The sequence below is a fragment of the Triturus cristatus genome, chromosome 2_2 (genome assembly GCF_964204655.1).
Source record: "Triturus cristatus chromosome 2_2, aTriCri1.1, whole genome shotgun sequence".
In the NCBI taxonomy this organism is placed as follows: Eukaryota; Metazoa; Chordata; class Amphibia; order Caudata; family Salamandridae; genus Triturus; species Triturus cristatus.
In genome coordinates, this window is record NC_140582.1 from 842,015,380 (window position 1) to 842,028,353 (window position 12,974).

Here is a 12,974-nt window from a genome sequence, read left to right on the forward strand (position 1 = left end):
TTCTGCGGATCTATGCCGCTTACCAGCATCGTTAAGCCCCCCTATATTCAAAGAACAGATTCTCAGCTTACCCATCGAAGTAATTTTTATTGCAATGCAGTGATATTAAACATTTTAGTAGCTCAGTAGCAGTCAAGCTATACCTTTTTCCTGATTTCCCTGATTTCCCTGACCTTTTTTCTCCAACACCGTCCCTTCCCACCCCACTCCCTAACCCACAGTGCCCCACCCACCCCACCCATCCCACCCACCCTGTAGCTGAAGGCAGCAGACCAACCAGGTCTGTAGTGGATGAATATTGTGTTCTCCCGAAAGTGAAACAAACCTAACGTACCAATACCCCTAGTGCACTAAAGAAACCTCCCATAACCGAACAGCCCAACATAATCCTATATTTCTGTATCCCTACCATCCAGCCGAAGAGGGAACGGAAAGGAAGGAGAGAAAAAACAGTATGCTCTATTAGATTAATTATCCCTAAGATGCAGCCTTACCACCAGAATCCAAAAACTCCTTAGCCTGTATCTCAGACGTAAAAAAGCGTGTAGTATCCCTCCAGATTATTTTTAAGCGGGCAGGGTTTAAGAGAAAGGCCTGAGCTCCCTTCTCCTGGAAAGGCTTAATCATCTGGCGTAAGCGCCACCGGCGCTCCACAGTGACATGGCAGAAGTCAGGTCTAACGAAAAAAGAAAACCCCTCAGCTTTTAATTGGGCTTCCGGCCTAGCTCTTTCAAAAACACTCTGCCGTAATAAAAAATTCCCAAAATAAACCAGTAACGCCCTGGGTTTAGCATTAGGTGGAACCGGCTGGCGAATAGAGAAAGGAACCCGATGTGCCCTTTGCACCTCCCTATGCCAATCCCAACCAACCAGATCTGGCAGGGAGGTCTGCAATAGTTGAGCGATGTACGAGCGGGGATCCGACCCTTCCTTTCCCTCCGGAATACCCCAAAATCTCAGGTTATTCCTACGCTGGTAATTTTCCCCCTCCTCAAGCTTCCACTGTATATCCATGAGTCGGGCCTCATGAGCATCAACTTGGCCTTTAGAGCCGGCTGCTTCTAATTCCAGAGCTTCTGTCCGAGTCTCAATGTCAGTCATGCGATCGCTTATGTCTTTGCAAGTCTTTGTGACTTTCCTGATTGCCCCTTGAAGTTTGCGATAGGCGTTCTGCGACCTCTTACTTTCCATCCGGGATTCCTCTCGATGTGCAACCACGCACTGCATAATTGACTAACGTAGGAGGAGCCGGCACAAGCCCTGCATCCAACCCAGTATTAACCTTAGGTTTAATAGTACCCAACAATTGATCCCGAGTGTGTAATCCCAATTCAAGGTCGCCTGTTTTTGGCCTTCAAAACTGTTAGGGCATAGACTCATAGAGCGTACCGTTGCTCCAGATCCCGAAGGTAGTTTAGCCTTATGTTGAGATTGCGGTTCATCGCTGGACAAAGTTTCCCCACCTGAATCAGAGGCGGCATCTGACCAAGTTGCATCGGAAAGAGAGAAAAAATCATTTGCCTCCGAATCTCGATCTTTGTCCCACTCCCGCCGTGGGGTCCGGTGACCCTTAAATCTCCCTTTGTATTTTGAGCCATGATCTACCATCTGAGGGGGAGTGCTCTGATCCTTCTCCGTCAAGGCTTTAAGCAGCCCGGCTGGATCCCCGGTTTCTGGACAGAGGGACTGGGGTGTAGGTTCCCCCCCCTCTTCAGTGGCATCACCAAATACCGAATACCCCTGGGTGGATTCCTGTGGCTGATCCAAGCCGAGATTCTGCTTATCAGTTGCAGCGTATAGCTGAGGGTCTATAGGTGAGATTACTTCTTGCCGGGAGTGTGCCTCAACAGGGGGGTTAGATAGTGCCTTAACCGAGCAGTCCATATCCATATGCAGCTACTGATTAAGCGTAGGCTCCTTCTGCCTCTCTATCCCCCCACTCAGCTCCTTACCCGGCTCCTTGTGCGACTTCTCAGAGACGCCTTCCTCGCCGACCAGTCCATTGCCTTTCCTGTTGGTAGAAGCGGCAGCAGCCTGTACAGCCTGCCCTCTGAGCAGATCAACTACGGATACTGAGGACCGCTGTGGCTGGGGCTGAGTGCTTCCACCCTTCCCCTTCCGCTCCACCGAGGTCTCTGGGAGAGCGTTGAGCTTCTGCCTACGACCGCGCGCTGGGATGTCAGCCTCAGGGGGGCAACGCTGGAGGCCCCCGGCGTTCTACCGCAGCTCCAGCTTTCGTGACCGATTTCGGCCCCATGGCAAGAACAGGAACAGAAGTTGAAGTAGCGGCAGGCAAGTGAAGGGCACAGAGCCTCTCGATATGTTCCACTCGAAGAAGCAGCTGCTCCGTGTATCGAGCCAACGCCGAAGCCCAGCCGCGTAAGTTGTTAATGCCGCCACTAACTTCTTCAAACATCGAGTTCTTTGTCTATTTATTTATCTATTTCTTTCTTGTTATCTTCGCACTTCAGAGGGATATCACATCCTCCGGTTTAGGGATATTAACATATTTTTGCAATTAGTGCAGCTTTTCGGGAGAGCACAATCGGCTGCAGCAGCTCACTCCTCACTCAGCCGCCATCTTCCCCCCCGGCAGTTCAGACTCTCTATGCTAATACTTCAGCTATGTTGTTGGTCAAAGGGGCCTTATCAGGGAACTTTAATATTGGTAGGGGTACCACACAGGGGTATTATTCATTCCCACTTCTTTTTTACTTGTATTTTGAATCCTTTGCACAGAGGCTAACAGAAGAATCAAACATTAAACCTGTCAGTGTGCAGGGGTTTTTGAAAACAATGGAATTCTATGCCAACGTTTTGATTCAGCATACCGATAAAACAAAGGAAAACCTTTGCAGCTTTGAAAAATCAGCAAGGAGTTTGGGGTGTGTTCGGGGTACACTATTAATCACGGTAAGATGGATAAAATGATTTGGTACCAGGTCTTGTAAAGTGAATTGCTTAAAAAAGAAATAATGTGTTTGGGGATCGAGATTTACCCAGATTTGGAGGCAATCCCAGATAATAACCTAAAAAAGCGTACAGTGAGGTCAAGATCAGCTTCAAAAGGTGACAGAATCTAACCCTGACTATTTGTGGTACATTCAACTTGATAAAAAATGAATATATTACAGAGAATCTCATTATATATTATTTGTATTCCTCTACTGTTTGACAAAAAGTTCATTCACAAAATTCAGAGCAACATTAATAACTTTATTTAGGCATCCAAAAGGGCCAGAATATCCTGGAAAAAAATGAGAGGCAATTTAAGAAAGGGAGGTCTGCAACTCCCTGATGAACAGCTGTACTGTATGGCTTTTCAGTTTAAGTATGAAAATATATGTACCTTTTGGAGACTGTTCTAGAATTGTTACTTCATTCATCACACATATTCATATCCATACTAATTCAACCCCACCTCTCGCTAAATATGTTTGAAGCACTTATCATAAAACCAATTTGTATCAAATATATCTGTTTTTTAATGGTCAATACAAATTCATATAAAACATAAATCATCAAGAATAAAAACAATGTTAATAAAAACACAAAAATTTCCACATAGATTCAATTATGTATCCAGAAAGGAGAACACTGAAAGACAGACAATGTGTCATACATATGTTAATTTGGATGCACAGTAGACGGTGTCAGGCACAAATCTCCAATCCCTGTCTATAGCTGACTAAACCAAATTTAACTCAAAACAAAAAACAGGCGTCGACGCGTTTCGGTGGCAGAAATCCACATAGGACCACCTTCTTCAGGACACAAGATTTTTTCTCCTTAATGTGTATATTCAAATATGGCACCAATTCCACCGGTGCTGCAGCACTGCGGTAAGGATATCTCCTCTCATTGGGAGTACATCTATCGTGCTTCAAGGGAAGCTGAAATGTTGCAATGATAGCTTGCTTATTAACAAGTGAAGCATTAATGATATTTTCTTTTTTCCTCTTTTTCTTTCATCAATAATTATGGTGGCCGGATTCAGTCTCGGTCTCTTTTCTGTCTGGAGTCCCACGCAATCTTTCTGGGTTTAAAAATAATATCTCACGTTTCCTTGTTGTATCTAGGGACGATCATTCAATCTATCGTCTCCCTGGGTCATCAGTAATCAGGATCGCCTTTTCGTCCCAAAATTTACATCTGGTAAAGTTTTGCAACTCTGGCAGGAGTTAAGGAGGACTACAGCTGACAAGCTATCTGAATTTAAGTACCTCCAATTCAATCAATAAATCAATCAGTTCATTTGTAGAGTGCACTACTTACCCGTGAGGGTCTCAAGGCACTGGGGGGGGGGGCAGTGGTGCTGCTACTGCTCGAACAGCCAGGTCTTGAAGAGTCTCCTGAAGGCCAGCAGGTCCTGGGTCTGACGTAGGTGGATGGGGAGGGTGTTCCAGGTTTTTTGCGGCGAGGTGGGAGAATGTTCTGCCGCCGGCGGTCACTCGACAGATGCGGGGGACAGGGGCGAGGTCAGCGGAGCGAAGCTGGCGGTTCGGGTGTAGAAGGTGAGTCGTCCAATTTAATTCATGGGTATCAGCACACAGAGACGTCTTGGAAGGGACCCAAGATATAAAGCTTATTTTGTTACCTCAGAAGAGAACTAGAGAGATTGCTAAATGGTATGACCTCATTTATCAAGCAGAGGATGACAAAACTCACCCACCATATTCAGTTTGGGAAGGAAGGCTTCCTGAGTACACAAGGAGGACATTTGGCAGGCATCCATTAGTTTGCTATATAAAACTTTCAAACAAGGTGTATGTAAAAGGAATTAACTCTCTTCATTACACCAGGTATGTTGGACTCCATATAAACTTGCTAAACTTTCGGGGAGGTAAGACTCTAAATGCAAAAAGTGCAACGACCTAAGGCAGAAAATTTGCATATAATCCTTGAATGGCCAAAATTGCAGAGTTTTGAGAATTATGTTATATTGATGCTTGCTTAAGTTTTAAGGCAAGCTGTTTTACTTTCACCTGTTCTTGTTTTTTTCGGTATACAACCAGAAGAGAGGGTGGCGGGGGAAAGCTTAGGGAAATGGAAGGTTAGATTCTTCTTAGTGTTATTAGCCAGACATGTGATTTGTAAAAAAGAATGGGTTAAATCGTCTCCCCAGACCATAGAGAATGGTTGGCACTGGTAAAGAACACTTGCTTTTGTGAGGCAAAATATCTGAGTCTCAATAAGAAAGAAAACAATTGGCTCCCGATGATTAGATGGTTTCGTTCTCAGTCTGAATGAGTCCAATGATTTAAACTCCTTACTCTGCTTTGGATGATTAAGGTGTGAAGAGTGTGACAGGCGGGGAGCCAACCATAATAGTTGTGGTTTTATCATTTGATGGTGCTGGGCTGTAGTGGCTATCAAACTCAAGGTGATGAGGACAAAAAGTTTTTTTTTAACTCAAGTTGCTAATAAGAATACAATGTAATTAGACACAGGTTCACACAATGATCCATTGGCTGAATCTGTAGGTCTTCCCAGTGGTCTTCAAGCATCTTTATGTAATTTCAGTAAAATGTTAATTATTGCTTCACGGGGTAGTAAATATTTCATTTCATCTTCATCTATTAATTTTGCATCTAGCATTTCCACAGCTATGACCAAAGGGTCACTGGAATTGCATGTCTATAGCTTTTCTTTTTTAGCATTTTCCGCATAATTATGGATTTGCCGCACTTGCCACATGTTCCATCATCAACAAAATTGGCTCAAAATGTACTAATAATGCTGCCACTCGTGTTGCCGTGCAGTAGCGGGCCCGTTGCCTTGCAGTGGCAGGTCACCTCGCATTTGCTGATTGCTGTACTTAGGGGTTGCACTGAGACAAATGAAGTGAAACCATGGCCATACAGTGTTAATGTGTAAAAATGTAATCATAGTGAAATACTACTGCCACAAATTGTACCATATTATGTGGCATAATTTGCTTTTTCTTACTGCATATTTAGTCCTCCCCCGGAAAAAAAGAATATATATATATCTCCTACTGCTACTGGTGGTTGCCAGTAGGTAGTTATAGTTAGGACCTATTTTCCATAGGAAAAGCGTTTTTTGATTTGCCAATATCTTTGGTGCCGTTTGACAAAACTTTGCAAAATTTTCCAAAACAAAAGGTTCACTCAGGTTAGCTCCTGTCTTGAAAGTTTTGGGGTGATTCCTGATGCGGGGGCTGAGAAAAAAGGGGGGTCCCAAAACGCGTTTTTCCCCATGCTAATTTCCATAGGAACTTTAGACACGGCTACAGCCTGAACTGATGAACAGAATTACAGCACATTTAGTAAAAAGGTAGGTCTTGGTCCAGAAAGCGATCTTTTTTAAATGGTATAAATCCGTTCAGTAGTTGCGGACAAATTAAAAAAAATAAAAATATCGATATCTGAACACTGAGGAGGGTTAGCGAACCCTCCTGAGCACGAGATGACTTATGATTGGCTGCTAACTCTCCAACTCCAAACCAGGAAGTGTTGGCAGCCACCTTGTGACTCGGTAACCAAGTCACAAGAAAACAGAAAAAAGATGAAAAACAAGAAAAGGGGGCCGGTTAGAAACGCCCTGACCCCCTAGGCCTGCTCAGGTGGTCCCACAAGGACCCCCAGGGCCAAACAAAGCATTTAAAAAAAAAAAATTGGCCGAATTCACCCTGGGTGCGTGAATCTGGATGAGAAAAAAAAAAAATACGCGCGGACTCCCGCGCTTCGTTATTCTTAAGCCTCTCGTGGGCCCGGTCCCGGGGGCAATGCAGAATTATATAGAGGGGGCCTGCGGGGGCCCCCGCAGCCCCGGGGACTGCCACCTCCCCAGGGCTTGTAGAATAATGTGTGGGGGGCCCTGCCCCCCACGCTGCCCCAGGAACAACCACCTCCCCAGGGCATTTATTATTTTTGTCGAGGGGCCTCATGGGCCCCGCAAGCCCCGGGGACCGCCACCTCCCTGGTGCTTAAATTAGTATAAAATATGGGGGGGTCCTGCCCCCCCACACTGCCTCGGGGATCACCACCTCCCCCGGGCATACACTAATTTAAATGTGGGGGTCCGTAGCAGACCCCTGGCCCTGGGGGCCACCACCTCCTTGGTGCTTTGAAAATGTTGGGAGGGGGGCCACGCAACCCCTCTCCTCGGGCCCTTGAAGGCCCTGAGGACCGCCACCCCCCTGGGCCGGCTCCTGCAATGTCCCAGGGTGCCCACTTCGGGACATTGGTGTTGCTTCCGCCCTGTCATAGCAAACTCTGCTTTTCTTTTTGGATGCAAGAGCAGGAAATTTGCTCTCGCTTCCAAAAAGCAAAACAGATTGCTTTTGGGCAAGGGGAGCTGCGTGTTAGCAGCTCCCCTTGTTCAAAAGCAAAGCTGGCTCCCGCAGAAGTGGCCCAGGAGAGGGGGGCCACGCGGCCCCTCTCCCGCAAATTGTTTTTTTTTTTAAACGAGTCCAGGCCCCAGGGATGGGGTCCCCTCCTCACAAATATACATTTAAAAAAATGTAACAACGAGGCAGGGCCCCGGGGGATGAAAAATGAAATAAAATGCTCAGACCCTGGAGGATGGGGTCCCCAGGGCCCAAAAATGATGAAGGCAAGGGGATGCCGGGGGGGGGGGCATACAGCCCCACTTCCAATTTTCTTTTTTTTTAAAGGCCAGCATCTCCCCGGAAGCCCCGCCCCCTCCCTGCACCACTCTGCAAACACGCCCCCATTCGCGTTCTAAGTTGGGGAATTAAGTCCCCTTGAATACTGAGGGTCCCTGGGGGCCAGCTAGCCCACCAGGTACCTCCAGTAAGCAACACACAGCTGGATTGCAAAGAGGTGGTCTGAGGCCTTGCCCCTTTAACACCACTCTGCAAATACGCCTCTTGGCTCACTGTTGGTGGGGCAATGAGGTATTCTTGTGTTCTGAGGACCTCAGGACACAAGTGCACTTCATCCCCCGAGCAGCAGTGTGCCAGGCGGTGTGTTTGCAGTGTGGTGTAAAAAGGGGCGTGGCCTCAGACCACACCCAGCAATCCAGCTGTATGGGGCTTACTGGAGGTACCCGGAGGGCTAGTTGGCCCCAGAGACCCTTTATGAGGAAAGGGGGCTTCTTCCCCCAACCAAGAGCGTGCCAGGAGGTGCGTTTGCAGAGTGGTGAGCAAAGGGGGCGTGGTCTGTTATGAGAATTTAGCAATCCTGCTGTGTGGTACTTACTGGAGGTAATAGGAGGGGTAGTTGGCCTCCAAGAATGTCCTTGGGGCCAAGTACCCCTCTTGTTACCTCTAGTAACTCCCACACAGTTGGATTGCTAAGAAGTCTTCGGAGGCCATGCCCCCTTTCTCCACCACTCTGCAAACGCGCCTCCTGGCAGACTACGGGATGGGGACTCTATTCCTAAGGGACTTTGGGGGCCAAGAAGCCCTCCTGGTACCTCCTGTAAGTCCTACGCAGCGGAATTCTTGAGCGCCAGTCGTAGGCCCAGCTACCTTTCTCTACCACTCTGCAAATGCGACTACTAGTTAAAATAGCATGTTTCTGCACCTCTGACTTAGAGGTAGTTTTAATCCCCCTGCCCTATTTCATACTAGTGCCTTACAGGGGAGATCATGCCAATCACAGGGGTACCCGAAGCCGTAGTGTACCCTAGTGAATGTAGGTGTTTTCACTGTATTTGAAGTGTCTTTTAGCATAGCACTGGCTCTAGGCCTGGTAAGTCAGAGTCAGTTACCACCAGTACCCGTCAGCAAAAGGTTGGGGGCACAGGAGGACTTTGCAACAAGGCCTCTTTCTGCACCTCTTTTGATTCTTTCTGCATATCTTTTGCGTCTTTCTGCACCTTTCTTTGTCTTTCTGGACTTCTGTTGCCTATTTTTGCATTTCTCTTGCTACTCTCTGCACCTTTCTTCCTGTTTCTGCACATATCCTACCTCTGTAGGCATAGTTAGAAATTAGCATTTAAAAAACCCTGGAAATTCACTACAACAAATAGGGTTCAGGGACGTTATAGTTAGTAATTAGCATTTAAAAAACCTTAGAAATTCACTAAAAAAAACATAGGTTTCAGGCACGTTATAGTTAGAAATTAGTATTTAAAAAACCTTTGAAATACACTGAAAAAACATAGGTTTCAGGGACATTATAGTTAGTTGGACATTTCACTCGTACAAAACCAGAGAAATTTGGCCGTTATAGTTAGTTCCGCTAACTATAACTCATGCTCCCGCAATGCACTGCTGATGACGTCACATATTACATCATTCATGGCATGGTCAGTGACATCACTGATGACATCTCAAATTACATCACTGATGACATCATCCATGTGATAATCAGATGCACCTCCTCACGACCTAATATAACCTTTGATACACCCACTCTAAAATACAGACTACCATACACACACCAATACCAATTACTACATACCCACTCACTGATTTCTAGGTCTACACACACATCCACTTATTCACCTATACAGTCACTCATATATGCAGTCACTCATCAATACAGCACTATCATATGCACCTATACACCTATAGAGACACTCACACACCACCACTCACCCATAGAGTTACTCACACACCTAGTCAGTCATGCAAAGAATCAATTACACTCCAATTTACTCACCTGTACAGTTATACACACACCACCTCACTTATTCATACATATACTAACACATACTTACTTTCTTATACAATCACTGATACAAGCACACACCCATTCATACAGCCACCATCACACTCACTCTCACATATAGTCATTTATATACTCCAACACTCACATATACTGCCTTTTGACATATGGAGATACTCACACATGTACCACTGAGACATCCATTCACTCACCAACTCAGCCATAAACATGCTGACCCACCCATACAGCCCCTCGCAGATGCACTCTTGAACCCATACACCCAGTGAATCGCCCACTCACACATCCATGCAGGGAGTCATACACCCCCACTCACCCACACAGACACTCAGGCACCCATACAGATACTCAGACAACGAATCAATAACCCATATAGACACTCATGTAGCTACTCGCCAACCCATGGAGCCACTTACACACCAACTGACAGACTGATGCAGACATTTACATAGTTTAGTCACTAACCCATGCATTCCCTAAGACACATTTAATCACTCACTTATACAGACAGTCACGCACCTACTAAATGATACATTCAGACACTTATACACCCACTCATTCTTCAATACACCTTGGCACATATATACAACATATTTAAACTTTACAGAAACACACAGTCACTGGACGATGTCATCAGTGATGTTATCAGTGATGTCATTTGAGATGTCATCAGTGATGTCACTGACCATGTCATGAATGATGTAATATGTGACATCATCAGCAGTGCATTGCGGGGCACGAGTTCTAGTTAGCTGAACTAACTATAACGGCCGAATTTCTCTGGTTTTGTACAAGTGAAATGTCCAACTAACTATAATGTCCCTGAAACCTATGTTTTTTTCAGTGAATTTCAAAGGTTTTCTAAATGCTAATTTCTAACTATAACGTGCCTAAAACCTATGTTTTTTTCAGTGAATATATATATATATATTTATATATACATACACACACACACACATAAAGAGAGAGATATGCACACACATACTTTATTATATTTTGTTTTAAAAGGAGGGGGTTGAAGGGTTTACACTTTATAAAGAAAAATTAAAAAGTCAAAAGGAATTGTCAAAAACATAAGAACATAGCGAGCGGTTTGGGGGTGTACCAACCATTAGAAAAGAAAATGTGTGTGTGTATATTATTATTTTTTTTTCACTGAAAAAACCATAGCTTTCAGGGGCGTTATAGTTAGCTGGACTTTTTACTCGTACAAAACCATTGAAATTCCCCCGTTATAGTTAGTTCAGCTAACTATAACTCGCGCGCCCGCAATGCACTGCTGATGACGTCACATATTACATCACTCATGTCATCACTGATGACATCTCAAATGACATCACTGATGACCTCATCCAGTGAATGTGTGTTTTTCTGAAAATTACATATGTTTTATATATGTATATCTCAAGGTCGATGGAAGAATAAATAGGTATCTAAGTGTCTAAATGGATGATTTGTTTGTGAAAAATTGATTGTATAACTGACTGATTAAGTGTATCTTAGTGAATACATGGCTTAGTGAGTAATGTTTAAATATGTAAATATCTGTATCAGTCTCTCACTTTGTGTATAAGTGGCTGAATGGGTTGGTGAGTAGCTACATGAGTGTCTATATAGGTTATTAGTTAGTTTTTTGAGTATCAGTCTGAGTGTCTGTATGGTTCGGTGGGGGGTATTACGTAGTGCATAGGTGCATGAATGAGTGACTCACTGTTTGTATGTGTTGAAGACAGCATGTGTGCAGAACTGTATGGGTGGATGAGTGTGTGCATGGGTGTATTAGTGAGTGAATGACTGTCTCAATAGTGTCTTTATGAGTAACTACATACGTTTTAAACTAGTATATGTGACTATTGGTGTATATAAGTGTGTATGTGTGAGAGTGAGAGATTGGAAGAGTTCCTGTATGAATAAGTATGTGTTTCTATAAGTGATTGTTTAAAATACTAAGTATGTGTAAGTTTCTGTAGAAGTAAGTGTGGTGGTGTGTGTATAACTGTATATGCAAGTAAATGGATGTTTGATTCTTTATTAGCATGAGTGACTATGTGTATGAGTAACTATGGATGAGTGGCGTTGTGTAACAGGATGTATAGGTGTATGAGTACATATGATGAGTGAGTACATGTATGAGTGACTGTATAGGACTGTTGGTGAATGAGTGGATGTGTATGTGGATCTTAGAATTACTGAATAGGTTGTTGTAACTGGTATTGGTATGTCCATTGTTTTGAACATTTTAGTTTCCATTTTTGAATGTGTGTATCAAAGGTTATATTAGGGGGAGAGGAGGCCTGCCACTCTTTCACAAGGATGATGTCATCAGTGATGTAATTTGAGATGTCATCAGTGATGTCATGAGTGATGTCACTGACCATGTCATGAGTGATGTAATATGTGACGTCATCAGCAGTGCATTGCGGGCGCGCGAGTTATAGTTAGCTGAACTAACTATAATGGGGGAATTTCAATGGTTTTGTACGAGTGAAAAGTCCAGCTAACTATAACGCCCCTGAAACCTATGTTTTTTTCAGTGAATTTTTACGTTTTTTTTTTATGCTAATTCCTAACTATAACCTGCCTGAAACCTATGGTTTTTTCAGTGAATTTCAAAGGTTTTTTAAATGCTAATATCTAACTATGCCTACAGAGATAGGACACGTGAAGAAAGAAGAAAAAACGCTCAGAAAGAAAAAAAAGAAATGCAGAAAGGAGCAACAGAAGTCCTCAAAGATGAAGAAAAGTGCAGGAAGGAGGATAACGTGCAGAAAGAACAAACAGAAGAGCAGAAAGAAGCCTTGTTGCAAAATCATCCTGTACCCTCAACTTTTTCAGACGGATACTGGTGGTAACTGAGTCTGACTAACCAGTCCTAGAGCCAGTGCTATGTTAAAACACACTCAGAATACAGTGAAAACACCTACAGACACTAGGGAACACTATGCGTTGGGGTCCCCCTGTGATTAGCATGACCTCCTCTGTAAGCCCCTAATATATAATAGGGCAGGGGATTAAAACTACCTCTTAAAACGCGCCACAGGGCGTGTTTGCACATGTCATCTCAGGCCCCGTCCCCTCCCTTCCCCACTGTGTAAACACGCCCTGTGGCCGTTTTAAGTTGGGAGATTAAGTCCCCTTGAATCCTGAGGGTCCCTAGGGGCAAAATAGCCCACTAGGTACGTCCAGCAAGCGCCATTGCAGAGAGGTGTAAAAAGGGGCACGGCCTGCACCACCTCTCTGCAACGCAGAGCAGTGACGCTTACTGGAAGCACCTGGTGGGCTAGTTGGCCCCCAGGGTCCCTCAGGATTGAAAGGGAATTATTTCCCCAACTTAAAACGCGCCACAGGGCGTGT

General features: G+C 44.6%; 1 protein-coding gene across 2 annotated transcripts in view; it reads left to right on the forward strand.

Moving 5' to 3' along the window:
- The window catches only part of BEND4 (BEN domain containing 4), a 434,119-nt gene that overhangs the window by 144,297 nt on the left and 276,848 nt on the right, over positions 1 to 12,974 (forward strand). The window lies entirely within an intron of this gene.